Genomic DNA, 15,782 nt, shown 5'->3' on the forward strand with positions numbered 1-15,782 from the left:
AGAGAATATCCTAGTTCAGGTCAAGGGTTTGCTTTTTCCTGCTAACTTTTATGTGCTTGACATGGCCAATGAGTTGTCTCATGAGTCCACACTCATTCTTGGTAGACCATTCTTGAGGACTTTGAATATGATGATTGGAATGAAAGATGGTGTTATAACCATGGAGGTGGGAGAGCAAGTTCTTTCTTTCAATATGTATAACGCAACGAGGCATCCATATGAGGATTACTCTCTTTTGGGCTTAAATGTTATTGATGTTGCTGTTGATGATGCTGTCTCTGAGTTTGAATTGAGTGAAGTTATCTCTGATATCTTTGAATTTTATTCATGTGAGTCCTTGCTTAATGAGGATGAAGCCCCTACTTTATTTTCTTCTCTTTATTCTTTTCCCTCTGCATGTTTACGTGGTGGCAGCGAGACATATCTTAACTGTACAATCGTTAATTGTACACGACCGACCCTGCGTCCACTTTTATTGTCATCTGGTAAATGTGAATCTTGTATTAGCACCATACTTCCAATTATTAATGATGACTCTCTTAGAGAGGAACTTTCTATTAGTATTGCAGGAGATTTAGATCTAGAGGAGAGGCAGAGAATTGCAATTTCTAAAGATAAAGCTTACTGTCTTTCTCATTCACCGTGATCAGATGAAGGTTTGGCCGTGACAAACATTTTTGTCCCGAGAGGTGTCAGCTCTGCTCCTTCATCTTACCGTGACGAACATCTCACAGTACCGCAAACCCAGAGTACCCATCCACTATTACTGTTCTACCTTCACATCTGCTCCACAGAAGGAGCCTTGGTTTAAGAGCCATAGAAATTCCTATTTCACCTTGTGAACCAATTTCTTACACCATTTCTTCTCATACTTTGAAATATTTATTTGATAGTGTCTTAACTTGTTGTTCAAGTGATGCAGATATGGTGTCTAAGGCCATTACTAACAATGATCAACAGCTAGTTGATTCAACCCTTAGAGAAATAGAGGGATCAGTGATGGATTCAATCAACCCTAGGGTTCATTCCACAACTGAGAAGGGGAAGTGGAGTAATCTTGCACCTTCTTCTATTGATATTTCTCAATTAATCCTTTCTTTAGTCTAACCCCCCACTCTTGAGCTTAAACCCTTGCACCCAACCTTAAATATGCTTTCTTGGAGTCTAATGAGAAACTCCTAGTTATAATTACTAACTACCTATCCTTAGAAGAGAAGGACATATTGCTCAATGTTTTGAAATAATACAAGAAAGCCATAGGACAGACTCTAGCTGATATACCTGGTATTTACCCAACCGTATGCACTCATATAATCCTTTTAGAGCAAGGAGCGAAACCAGTAAAATAAAACTAAAGAAGAGTCAATCCCTTGATTAAGGAGGTAGTTAAGAAGGAGATCTCAAAGCTCCTAAGTACTAGAATTGTCTATGCCATATCGGATAGGAAATGGTTAGCCCTGTTCAAGTAGTGCCCAAAAAAAAGTGGGTTGACTGTAGTGAAAATGAAAAGAATGAACTCATACCTACTAGAGTCCAAAATGCATGGCATGTTGTATTGACTATAGGAAACTTAATGATGCTACGCACAAAGACCACTTCCCTATCCCTTTTATTAACCAAATGTTAGAAAGATTAGGAGGCAAATCCCATTGTTGTTTCCTTGATGGTTTCTCTGGTTATTTTCAAGTACCCATTGCATCAGAGGACCACGAGAAGACAACATTCACTTGTGATTTTGGGACTTATGCTTATAGAAGAATGCCATTAGAACTTTGCAATGCCCCAGGAACCTTCTAAAGATGCATGATGTCAATCTGTAATGATTTCTTGGGGGATTACATGGAGCTATTCATGGATGACTTTAGCGTGAATGGTAACTCTTTTGCTTCTTGCTTGTCTAGCTTAAAAAAGGTTTTACAAAGATGCATTGAAAAGAAGTTAGTTTTGAATTTTGAAAAATACCACTTTATGGTCAATAAGGGCATAGTTTTGGGCCATTCGATTTCTTGTAAAGGCATAGAAGTAGATAAGGAAAAAATTGAAATTCTCTCCTCCTTCCCATATCCTACTAATCTTAAAGAAATTTGATCCTTTTTTAGGCATGCGGGGTTCTATAGGAGATTTATAAAAGACTTTAGCAAAATTGCCTTGCCACTTTCAAATCTTTTGAAAAAGGATATGGAGTTTGAATTTAATGAAACCTATAAAATTGCCTTTGATACTTTGAAAGCCAAACTAGTTTCTCCACCCATCCTGGTTGCTCCAAATTGGGATTTACACTTTAAGATTTCTTGTGATGCATCTAACTTTGTTGTTGGAGCCATGCTAGGGCAGAAAGAGGATAAACTGTCAAGAGTGATCGCTCATACCTCAAAGGCCTTAGATGCTATGCAAGTCAATTACACAACCACTGAGAAAGAGCTTTTTGCTGTAATTTTGGCTATAGATAAATTTAGACCTCATTTCATTAATTCTAAGGTTGTTGTGCTCACTAACCATGCAGTAGTGCAGTATCTTTTCAAGAAACCGCATTTGAAACCATGGTTGCTTTGTTGGGCTCTCCTCTTGCAAGAGTTTGATCTTGAGATAAAGGACTAAGCTAGAGCTGAAAATCATGTGGCCAATCACTTAAGCCAGTTGGCCTTAAACACAAGGGGAGTTGATAAATCTAACCTTATCTTTCATTCTTTTCTTGATGAGATATTATGTTCCATAGCTCTTAGGGAGCTTTGGTATGCCCATATTGTGAATTATCTCATGACTGGACTAACCTTACCTTCTATGTCTACTTATCAAGTGCAAAAGCTCCAATATGAGTCCAAGTATTATGTGTGGGATGAACCATTCATATGGAGGCTATGTAGGGACCAGATAATAAGAAGATGTGTGCCTTAAGACGAGCAACAACGAATTATCACTGCTTGCCATACATTGTCTTGTGGGGGGCATTTTAGCTCAAAGAGGACAGCTAGGAAAATTTTAGAGAGTGGGTTTTACTGGCTTTCCCTTTTTAAAGACTGCTATGAATTCTATAAATTTGGGGGGTTGAGCTGGAGGCATGAGATGCCTCAAAAGCCCATGTTGTTCTATGAAATGTTTGATGTTTGGGGTATTGACTTTATGGTTTCTTTCCCTTCTTTCAATGGCTTCAATTATATTCTTTTACCAGTTGATTACCTTTTCAAATGGATAGAGGCTATCCCCACCTAGAAAGATGATGCCAAAAACATAGTTGAATTTGTTGAGTCTAGCATTTTTAGTCGGTTTGGGATTCCTAGGGCCTTAGTGAGCGATCAGGGAACCCATTTCTGCAATAGGCTTCTTAGTAGTCTGCTTATTAAATATGGGGTCACACATAAAACATCTATTGCCTATTACCCTCAGACAAATGGCCAAGCGGAGGTATCTAATCGTGAAATCAAATAGATCTTAGAGAAAATAGTAAAACAGAAAGGATTGGAGTTTGAAGCTTAATAAAACACTGTGGGCGTACCAAACAGTATTCAAGAACCCCATAGGGATGTCTCCATACAGCTTCATCTATGAAAAATCATGCCACTTACCAATGGAATTAGAGACAAGGCTTACTGGGCTGTTTCGACTTGCAACAAAGAGATAGATAAAGCTAGTGAGGAAAGGTTATTTTAGCTTCAAGAGATAGAAGAAATAAGACGTGAGGCCTGCGATAACTCTTGGATGTACAACAAAAAGTGCAAGGCTATTCACGATAGTGGTATCTTGAGGAAGAATTTTAAGCTTGGTGACAGGGTCCTTAAATTTAAAGCCCAATTCAAATTTGGAGATGGGAAGCTGAATGAGAGATAGAACGGACCTTACACCATCACCAAGGTCCTTGGCTATGGAGCATTTGAGCTCAAGGATGAAAAGGATGGCACTAAACATTTAGCTAATGGACACCTCCTCAAGCTTTTCTATGACAAGCCTACAGAAACGTAGGCTCAGGTTGTTTCTTTCATCTCATTATCCTTTATCATTTTGAGATTACTCATGATATCAATTATTGCTTAAATTGTTAGATCTATGTGAAGGAAGAAACTCTTTAGTGGTACAGACGTTGTTTAATTTTGTTTGTTGTTTTGTTCTTTCTTTGTTGTTCTTTGTTGGTGTGTTTCTTTGTTTTGTTTTATTCCTCCCAAGTTTTACTATAAGCCCTAGCCTGTGCTATGCTTTATGTAGTTTTTCTGATTGAGGATTGCTTCACTGTGCTGTCTAGGGATAGTTCTGGGTTCATTTAGAGGTTTTTGCTGCTGGAGCCTGTTTTGCTAAGAGTGTTAGGTAACTGGTTTGGTTTAAGGGCTTAGGATTCATTGTTTGTTGGCTAAAAGGGGTTGATAGTGGTTCCCTTCAAGTTGCTCTTGGCCTAGAAGTTAGTCGCGACTAACTATTAGTTGATCGCAACTAAATGTGCTTTTCTTAGAATCCCGAATGCCTCTGGAAGAATTTTAGTTGCGACTAAATGTTTGTTTAATGGCGACAAAAATGCCTTATTTCCAGCAACTCCAGGTTCACATTTTTTCTGTTTTGCCCTTATATACTTTGTGGATTCCCTCTTTTTCCCTTCAAAATTTCCCCTAAAACCGTCCACACTTAGGTTGGCTCTCAAAAACTCTAAAACACGTTGGTCTTTTCACCTTCTAAAACCCCATATTCTACAGTTTCTTCCCCCTCACCCTTTTAGTTTTCCATCTCATTGTTCCCTTCGCTCTTCTCTAATTCCCTCCTCGTCTCATTCTACTTCCTTCCAAACCTCCAGTGATCTACTCAATTGAAGGCCATCTCCACTGATCTGACCTTCCTGCTCTACTCCTTTCCTAATCTATTGAAGGTATTTCAGTCTGTCTCTCCCTGTTCTTCCTTTTGTTCAGTTTTTCTTAGTTTTTAGAGGGAGTGTAATTGAATTTTTGAGGTTTTGAGTAGGGCAGTGATTGTGGAATGGTGTCTATGTATTTATGGACTGTTTCTAGGCTTTTATTAACTGATAAATTGAACTAGTTTGCAAGTTCTGTGCTTGGCATTGTTGGATTTTTTAGTTACTTTATTTCACTCTGGTTTACGTGAAAATCTGTTGTATTTCGTCACGGTGAGGGCTTGTTGTTTCGTTGCGACCAACTATCTTTACAAAAGCTAGAATAGGGACCATTACACATCTTTGTCATGACCAAAGTTCATCTTTATCATGACGAATTGGCAGAATCCTCTCTATTCCATATTTCTTTTGTTTATTTGAAAATGATTTTGAACTTCACTTACAATCAATTTCTTTTATTTCTTTTGGATTACCCTTCTCCAAACCAGTTCAACTTGATAAGTTTTTGTTTCAGTAGCATGTAGAGGAGTGCAGTGTCTTAGGATTTGTCTAGCTTAGTTTTTTTTTACTTCTCAGGAGTTTAGAAAGATTGGTTTTGTGTGTTTTTATTCATGTGTGCTTGTGTTCTATGTGTGCTGTATTTGCTCTTGCAAATACCCCCTCGCACTACCCACACTGAAACAAAAGAGCAAGCTCAAGACATTCCAAAAACCTGCTTCCAGAAAGAGAATTTCTGGAAACTACATAATGTGAATTTTACCAGCTAGCTATCCAAAGAGGTTTTGGGGACATGATGAAGAAGAGAAAGCACGGCAATGAGTACTTGGTTAGGAAATTTTACACTACCATAAGATTTGAGGATACATAGATGATTAAGCTGCGCTGAGTAGGTGTGAAGTTCACAAAAGAAAATATTCAACAACATTATAATTTGCTTGTTGTGAAGAAGTGTAAGTTCTAACATTACAGAAAGAATCTAAAAGATGTTAACTGGGATGAAAGGGGAAAAGATTAGCTCTACCTAGAAAGGAAGGTTATGAACGATAAAGCCTGCATCTAGCTAAACTTTATATGCTATAACATTATGCCCAGTGCCCACATCTCTAACACCACCAAGGAAGGTGCCTTGCTATTGTATTTTTTGATAAAGGGGGGAAGCAGTTGACATCTCTCTGATTGTTTTGGAGTCCATCTTGCAGTGTGCTTGCTCCATCAGAGCCAATTTGGTATTCCCTCATTTGATTTCTAAGCTGTGCATTGAAGCAAGAATACTGATGGAGGATCGATGCATTATTTGAGGGGGTCCAAACCAAGTGTTATAGGCCCTCTAATAAGCGAGTTGCAGAAGTGCATAGTAGAAAAAAGGGCAAGAGATTTGCTGAAGACGAGCCTGCTGACACTACAAAAGCAGCTGAAGGACCCGGTAGCTCTAGTATCACCATGGAGAGCCTCAACCAGCAAATTGCGTTGCTCCAAGATAGTTTTAATCAGCGGATAATGACTCTACAGAATTATCTAAGAAGCCCGGTGACAGTAATTCTTTGACCTTTTGATGTCAGCTTTGGCTACACAGTTTAGGATTCCTCTGGCTCCTGGGTTTGACGGAGCATTTAGCACTTACTGTTTTGGTTACAGAGGGCCATTCGAACTACCTGCTAGACCCTCTAGCTCCTAGTCGTTGAACATGGATTTGCCTACAGAGGAGAGAAGGGAGAACGAGGAAGACTAGAGCTTTCTTTTGCCCCTGCTTGTTTCCCATTTATTGTATTTCTTTTTCTGCCTACTAATGATGTTGGTTGTTAACTGGATTTTATGATGATGTTGAACTTTAACTTGAATTTGTTCATGATGTTGTTTATGACCTTAAGTTATGGTGGTAATTGTATGACCTTTATGTTGGTTTAAGTGCTCTCAATGCCATGTTTCATGTTTTCTTATCTATGTCTCATTGTGCCTTAATCTGTTTTGGGTTTTGCCCTCTCCAATGATGACATTGTAGCCTTCGAGTGAGGAGGAGGGGAGTATTTGTGCTTAATTGTGCCCAACTTTTCCTCTACCTTTATTTCTTCACAGCGAGTGGTGAATTTGGTCATGATAAAGTGTTGATTCTTGTGTGTTTTGCTCTCGACCTGTTGTCTCGTCACAACTAGTGTCTATGTTAGCCGCGATGAAGTTTCATTTCTGTGCCTCTGTGATTATTGTGCTTGCACTGAATGCTTGTGTTAGTCACAATAAACATGCAATGTTTTTCATAGAAGTTGTTTCATAGCTGTGTAGAGGTCTAATTGAAATTCACCTATATTTGGACTTTGACTGCTTGTTTTTGCAAGGAAAATTTTTGTTAAGTTGCATTGAAGCCTTTTCAGTTCTTAACTCACTCATGGGTGATTGAAACTTTTCAAATGGTTTTCATTCTTTAATTTGCAATTTTAGTTGATTTATTCATGCACTGGAATTAATCTTACACCAGATTGAGCATTGTGGATGAACATGAGAGATTTAACCTTATTGGAAGTTATTTGATGCCAAATTCTATTCTAGTGTGATTTTTCCACTTGATTTTCCATTCTTTAGAACTTGTTCTGTTTCTTTGTCAAAGCTACATATGCATTGGTATTTTGGATAGGATAAAGGCATTCAGTTCTAAACTTTACCCAAACATAAGCTACTTTATTTAACCCTTATTCACCCCTTTGAGCTTTCCTCAAATTTAAGTACCAAAACATGTATCGTTTATTCAAGTCCAACTATACTTTACTACTACGTTTGTGATATTATACTTTATCTTCTTGGGTTGGAATTGCCAGAGCCTTAAAAAAAACAATTGATCAAAAAAAATAGATCCATGGAATAAAAGTTTTGAATAAGGCAAATCCCTTGGTGGTTTTGAAGATTAAAGTGTTGTGCTTCAATAATTTCAATGTAAAGCTAGTTGGAAATCAATTCTGGTTATTGGTACTTGTTTTATTTCTTTTTATCATTCCTTCCCTTTAGCCTTTGTTCATCGTTACATCCCTTAAAGTCCTTTTGATTCAGTGCATCATTGCATTCTTAGTGGAAATGGTAGAACCATTACAAGCTTATGGTAGTTTGTTTTGTTAAGTAGGTTTAAGAGAAAATGACCCAATTAAGGTGAGTTGAGCGATACACTTTTACCCTTTAAGTGATCTTCGATGCTCATAACCTTTGGTTGATTGGTTGTTTTGGTTAATCACTTTCCATGGTTTTTCTTACTAGTTTTGCTTGTAAGCAAGTACTGCTATTTGATTTGTCACTTTCATCCCATGGATTAGTTGAGTTACCTTTGGTTTTTGACTTATGATTGATTAGTTATGAGGAACACTTGTTATCGTTTGTGCTTGACTCTAGTCTTTTCATAACTCTTGTTATTTCTGTTTTTAATTTGCTTAGGAGCATAAATGTCTAAGTGTGGGGGAGTTTATTTGACCAAGTTTTACTGTATTAATTCATGTCTAATTATGTGTTTTTAGAGGAATTAATAGGTTTAAAATGCATGTCTTGATATAAATTGTAGTAATTTATAATTACGAGCTTGATTTCTTATTAAGTACTTTATAGGGGTAAATTTGTCAAATTGTGCATCATTTTAATTAATCATCATTTATGTAATTGAATTGGATATTACAAGTGCTTAATTTGATTTTTAGATTAAGGGTCAAGTGAAAAATATCTCCAAAGGACCTAAGTTCAAGAAAATTATAGTTAAGGCCTAACAGATTGCAGGAATTCCAGAAAAGAGCTAACTAAATATAGCTCTTTGTTTTGATCATTTAGTCACAGCAAAGGGAAGTTTAGTTGCGACAAAAAGGATACTGACACAAAATCAAGTTTTAAACCTCAGATTATGATTTTAGGAAACATAACGCACGAACTAGCTGCCAGTCACCATCTAAACACTCCCATTTTCGTCTCCTAGGGTTCTTCAAGGGCTCTTAAGGTTCCCCCACCAATTCCTACCCATTTCCACCTCATTCCATCATTTTTCTACATCATCCATCATCTATCTTCATTTGTTATGGCTGGTGCTGTGATTTCAGAGCTTAAAGGAGCTGTATCTGAAGTCATAAAGGCTAGAACTCTTTGCCCTAAGGAGTTTTGATGAAGGCCTAAGCTTGGGACTTAATTTTGGGAGTTTTACTTTATCTTTTCTATTACTTTAATAGCATTTCAGTTGTTCTTGGTTAGAACTTCTGTGTTGTTGTTAAAGCTGAACTTTAATGCTATGATCTTTTCATTTCGGATTGGATTTTGAGAATTTATGCTTTGGTATTTGTATTGTAATAAGAATCCTATATTTAGTCATATGAATACTAGTTGATGTTCAATCCAAATTTAATTTTGATTAAATATGGTGCCTTGCTAATATAATTGGTTATTGTGTTCAAGTTGTTCTTACCATTGCATCAATTTCACTAAATGTGCATTCGTGAGGGTGGTTAGTTTTGTTGTGAGTCTTTGGGTTAAAGTTTTCATTAACATACTAATTTACCTAAGTTTGGAAGGTTTTCTAAACTAGCTATGATTGGTTTTCAAGTAAACTCCCAGCATAATTTGAAGTGATGAAGGCTTAATCAATCCTTCAAGGGGTATTTTTATCAATTAAGTTTACAAACTATCCATTTAATTGCTTTCTTTTATCACTGTTTTAATTAATCTCAAAAAGACCAAAAAGAATCCATCTCATTCACATTTTGATTTCACTGCAACTTATTTCAGTTTTACAAACCCCCCTAATTTTACCTTTTCGTATGGTTTTGTCACTTAGATTACACAAGAACCATTCAAGAACACGACTCAGATTGTGCCACTGTAGTGCATTCTTATCCGAAACTAAATTGTTTTTGAGAGCTCATAACGACTAAGGCTTCATCACCCCTAACTTGAATTAATAATTCATAATTAATTCTTTCCATGCATAATTTTCATTCCATCAATGCACTAACCATTCTTATACATCATCATAATCAATTATACATATCATCATCATTATTTAACGTCACATAACATTAAAAGGCATATTCATAACATACATTAGCATACAAATTATACAATGTAATATAATAAATTTCTTTAACTCTTTTCCCCTTTTATTTGCTTCCAATTCATGCATCCTTTGCTTGATCATTAACACCTATTAGGGTTCGTTAAGAGGGGATGAGACTAGGGAGAATCTCAGTAGCAAACAATTACCTATATGTATGCAATTCCAATGCTTGGTTACATGCTTTAATGCTTATAAAATGACATGCTTTTATGCTCAACATTTTATTCAAACATAGACATGGAATAGATAAGAAATAGAGCAACTTTCAATCTTTTATAATATAAATTATCATCATCAACACACAAGCATACATATCAAGCACACAATAAGGATAAGTTTATTACCTTATGTCTTTAAGTTTCCTATTGTCTTCTTTAGCTCCCTTTTACTCCCAACCTTAAGGTTACTCTTTCAAAATTTTCTATTCCTCTTCCTTTATGCCTCATGGCCCTTGTAATTTAGAGAATGAAAATTGTGTATTTTATTGATACTTCGATTGGGTATTTATATACACTAGAGGAGCCTAAGTATTAATGGCTCATTAATATGAAATCATATCACATCATATCCTATATACTAATTACAGGATATTTACATATCTTATAATATCTCCTATAATATCTCTACACTCCCCCTCAAGTTGGAGCATAGATGTCAATCATGCCCAACTTGTTACAAAGATATTCAACTCGAACCCCATTGAGAGCTTTGGTGAGAAGATCACCCAACTGGTCGCTGGATCTGACATGTCCTGTAGAGATGAAGTTTTCCTTGAGCTTGTCTCGGATGAAATGACAGTCAATCTCAATATGTTTCGTTCGTTCATGAAAGACCGAATTCGAAGCTATGTGTAGGGCTGCTTTATTATCACACCACAGCTTTGTTGGTAACGAGGTTTTAAGACCAACCTCTTTTAGTAGCTGGTATATCCAAACTATCTCACATACAGATTGCGCCATCGCTCTGTATTCCGCTTCTGCACTCGATCGTGACACCACATTCTGTTTCTTGCTTTTCCAGGACACCAAGTTGCCTCCTACAAAAACACAGTATCCTGTAGTCGATCGTCTTGTGGCTTTCGACCCACCATGATCAGCATCACAAAAGCACTCAATGTCTGTGTGACCATGATTCTTGTACAATATCCCACGACCCGGGGATCCCTTCAAGTAGTGTAACACATGCTCTAAGGCTTCCCATTGTCGGACAGTTGGCGCAACCATAAATTGGCTAAGGACACTTACTGGATAGGTGATATCAGGACGGGTCACTGTAAGGTAATTCAACTTCCCAATCAGTCTCCTATACCTCTCTGGATTTTCAAATGGCTTGCTCTTAGCAGCCTCATCAGGATTTTCACATGGTATGCTACCATCAGCATCAAGCAGAGGATTATAGACCATAGGGAAGCTGGTCGGGGCAACCCCTAGTTTCCCAGTTTCTTTCAGCAGATCAAGAACATACTTTCTCTGAGTCAATAAGATGCCTTTCTTGCTCCTCATGACTTCAATTCCCAGAAAATACTTCAATGAACCCAGATCCTTCGTTTGGAAATGTGAGTTAAGGAACGACTTGAGAGATGAGATCCCCGAGGCATTGTTTCCTGTAATCACAATGTCATCGACATACACAACTAGTAGAATCATGCCAGCACTTGTTTGCTGATAGAACACAGAATGATCACACTTACTCTGGTGCAAGCCAAAGTTTTTCACAACAGTACTAAATCTGTCAAACCATGCCCGAGGACTTTGTTTTAAGCCATAGAGTGATTTCTTAAGGCGACACACCTTCCCACGCTCCCCCTGAGCAACAAAACCTGGTGGTTGCTCCATATACACTTCTTCAAGGAGATCACCGTTCAAGAATGCATTTTTGATATCTAATTGATGGAGATCCCAACTATAGGTAGCGGCCATAGAGATAAACAGACGAACAGAAGAGAGCTTGGCCACGGGAGAAAAAGTCTCAGAGTAGTCAATACCATACTTTTGAGCATAGCCTTTTGCGACAAGGCGAGCCTTGAGGCGTTCAAGTGTACCATCCGCCTTAACTTTAGGGGTCAACACCCACTTACACCCAATAGCTTTCTTTCCTGCTGGTAAATCTACTAAGGTCCATGTGCCAGCACAATGAAGGGCCGCCATCTCTTCTTCCATAGCAGTACGCCAACCCGGGTGGGACAAGGCTTCATGAAGGGACTTAGGTACTGAAATAGTATCTAAAGAGACAACAAAGGCACGAGAAACAGAAGGGAGGTGGTTATATGAAACAAAAGAAGAAATAGGATGGGCACAAGTACGTTTACCTTTACGAAGGGCAATGGGCAAATCAAGAGAGGGATCTGGAGCTGGAACAGGAGGTGTCTCATAGTCAATTGAGGGATCGGCATCTAGACCTGGGGCAGGGTCAGGCTCAGGGTGTATGATGCTTGCTGCAGGATCAGATGACGAAGCAAATAATGGTGGAGCAGAATGTGGCGCAATAGTAGGAGTAGTTTCCTTCAAACGTCTGGTGTAGACCCAAGACAAAGATGGTTGATTAGGTGCCAGTACGGGAGCTGGTGCTGGTGGCAAGCTTGGACTAACAGAATATACCAGAAAGGTATCCTCCTCCGCCGGTGGAGAAGGTAAAGCGGAAGCATTAGATGCAAAGTAGGCAACAGATTCCTGAAAAGTGACATCAGCTGAAACCAAATAACGATTCAAAGTAGGAGAAAAACATCGATAACCCTTTTGAACTCGAGAGTAGCCAAGAAAGACACATTTAAGAGACTTGGGGTCCAATTTGGAGACCGTGGGACGCACATCTCGAACAAAACAAACACAGCCAAAGATCTTAGGATCAATAGGGAACAAAGCTTTGGAAGGAAAGAGAGTGGTGTAGGGAATGTTACCATCAAGGACAGAGGAGGGCATGCGATTAATAAGAAAACAAGCTGTGGAGACTGCATCTGCCCAGAATGGTTTTGGAACCTGCATTTGAAATAAAAGTGCACGGGCTACCTCTAATAAGTGACGATTTTTTCTTTCGGCCACACCATTCTGGGCCGGTGTATCCACACAGGAAGATTGATGAAGAATGCCATGTTGAAGCATAAAAGAGCGAAAGGATTCAGAAAAATATTCTTTAGCATTATCACTGCGCAAGGTGTGGACAAGCGTATTGAATTGAGTTTTAATTTCGGCAACAAAAGTACAAAAGTGAGAGAAAAGCTCAGAACGATTTTTCATTAAATATAGCCAAGTGGTACGGGAATAATCATCAACAAATGTGACAAAATATTTAAAACCACCTTTGGACTCAACTGGACACGGACCCCAAATATCGGAGTGCACTAACTCAAAGGGGGACGAAGCCCGTTTATTGACTCTAGACACTAACGGTAGACGATGATGTTTAGCAAACTGACACGACTCACAATCTAAAGACGACAAATGCTGAAACTGAGGATAAACCTTTTTTAAAGAAGATAAAGATAAATGACCCAAACGACAATGTGCTTCAAATGGAGTGACACCACCAGTACAAGCCACCGCACGAGACCCCTGATCATCAAGGAAGTAATGTCCGCCAGATTCGTAGCCCCTACCAATAATCCTCTTCGTCAAAAGATCCTGTATCAAGCAATGGTCAGGAAAAAGTGAGACCCAACAATTTAATTGGCGAGTAAGCTTGCTAGGGGACAAAAGGTTAAAAGCAAGATTTGGGACATTGAGTACATATTTTAAATGAATAGAAGGAGTAGGTTTAACAGATCCAGATCCAAGGACACGAGAGTGGGAACCATCCGCAATGGTGATAGCAGAAGGGTTGGCATACGAATTATAGCTAGAGAAGAGATGACGGTTACCTGTCATGTGGTCAGTAGCACCAGAGTCTATGATCCATTTGGAGGAAGAAGAGACAAGGGTAGTAGCCTCATTACCTGTTGTACTAGCAGTGCTCACGGGGGGATTTGCAGATTTCAATTGAGCATACTCAGTAGCTGAGATAGTAACCATGTCACTGGTTGTTGTGGCCACATGGGCAGAGCTCTGTCGTTGTTGCTTGTTTTGCAGCTTACGACATGTGCGTTTAGTATGTCCCGGTTCCTTGCAGTAATAACATATCACTTCCTTGGGCTCCTGATTACCACCTCCTGGTTTCGGACCACTACGACTAGGGAGCCCTCGATTGTCATTCTGGCCTCGACTGAGTAATGCACTAGTAGGTGGAATGGGAGTTGAGGAAGGGTTTTGTTCAGTTCTCAGTACACGAGAGAAAGCTTCTTCAAGAGAGGGGATGTCAGCTCCCGACAAAATTTGTGATCGAGCAGCCGCATATTGAGATGGCAGTGCAGTCAGAAAACTCATGGTGGCCATCTGCTCGCGGTGAGACACATTAACTTTCCTGTCATCAGAAATAGGCATAAGAACATTGAGCTCTTCATAGGTGCTTTTAAAATCCATAAAGAAATTTGTGAGGGAACGGTCAACTGGCATCTCGGACCGATAGAATGATCTGCAGACCTCGTACATACGAGAGATGTTGTTCTTTCCTGAGTATAAGAGTGCCAAATAATCCATTAGCTCTTTAACAAATTCACAATGAGTAATAGAAGGCATGATCTCACTGTCAATAGAGTTACGAAGTTGTAACAGAAGCCGTGCATCATCTCTTAACCATGACTTGCGAGAGGCATCCTTTTCATCAGGAGGATTGTCAGTCAAGTGATCTTCCTTCTCAATACTCCGAAAATAAATACGAATAGTCTTACTCCAATCCAGATAATTTTTCCAAGTTAGTTTGTGTTCAGTAATCTTAGTGACTACTGGAACCATCTCAGAAATAACAGACTTGTTATCACCCATTAGGATAATAATTATCACAAAAATACTAATCAGCCAAGTGGATCACACTAGGGACCACAGAATAAAAAATAGATTAGAATACCACAAACCAGAGTGTCAACGCTTGCTCAGGAAGCCAAAATTGCTCTGAATCACAACAAACAATGTGACCTAGAAAGTAGAAGCAGTAGGGATGGGTCAGAAAACACCAGAAGATGCCAGAAATCGAGAGAAGACGCCGGAAAACGAAAGAAGATGCCGGAAAACGCTGCAAAATGCGACGGCGCGTGAACAGTACCAGCGCAGGGTGACGGCGTGTGAAGGCCACGCGCTGCTCAGACGACGACGAGACTCCGGTGGCTGGCCGATCAGACCCCTGCGACCTCCTCTGGCCGGCGCATGTTCACTATAGAGGCTGGAAAGCTGATCGTTTGGTAGCCACGTGAACAGTGACGGTGCTGGTGAACAGTGACGGACACTGGAGGCCAGAAAAAAATGTTTCTTTTAACCCTAGTAAACTGGCTCTAGTACCATGTAATTTAGAGAATGAAAATTGTGTATTTTATTGATACTTCGATTGGGTATTTATATACACTAGAGGAGCCTAAGTATTAATGGCTCATTGATATGAAATCATATCACATCATATCCTATATACTAATTACAGGATATTTACATATCTTATAATATCTCCTATAATATCTCTACAGCCCTAAATGCATCAACACATCATTGCCATTTATTCATTAGAGCCATGGTAACTGACAATATCAATACTTTGTTCTCTTTGAATTATATTGACTCCTAACTTTTGAACTTGATTTCCAATCTTTCTAAAATTAATTTCATATGCTATTCCCATATAATTTTGCATGAAGAATCCATTTCTATGGTCAAGATTATCAAAATCAAACTCCTTTCTACTCAAACTGATCTAGTCGAACATAGGGCCTTAGGACTCAAAATGCTATTTTTAATTCAAATGCTTTCAAACTTGTTTTCTCACTTGTACCCTACGTAATTTTACATTTTAAACACATTGAAAGTATCAAAATCA

Source organism: Neltuma alba, unplaced genomic scaffold (genome assembly GCF_004799145.2).
Source record: "Neltuma alba isolate B1F8T4 unplaced genomic scaffold, ASM479914v2 tig00011585_pilon, whole genome shotgun sequence".
Lineage (NCBI taxonomy): Eukaryota > Viridiplantae > Streptophyta > Magnoliopsida > Fabales > Fabaceae > Neltuma > Neltuma alba.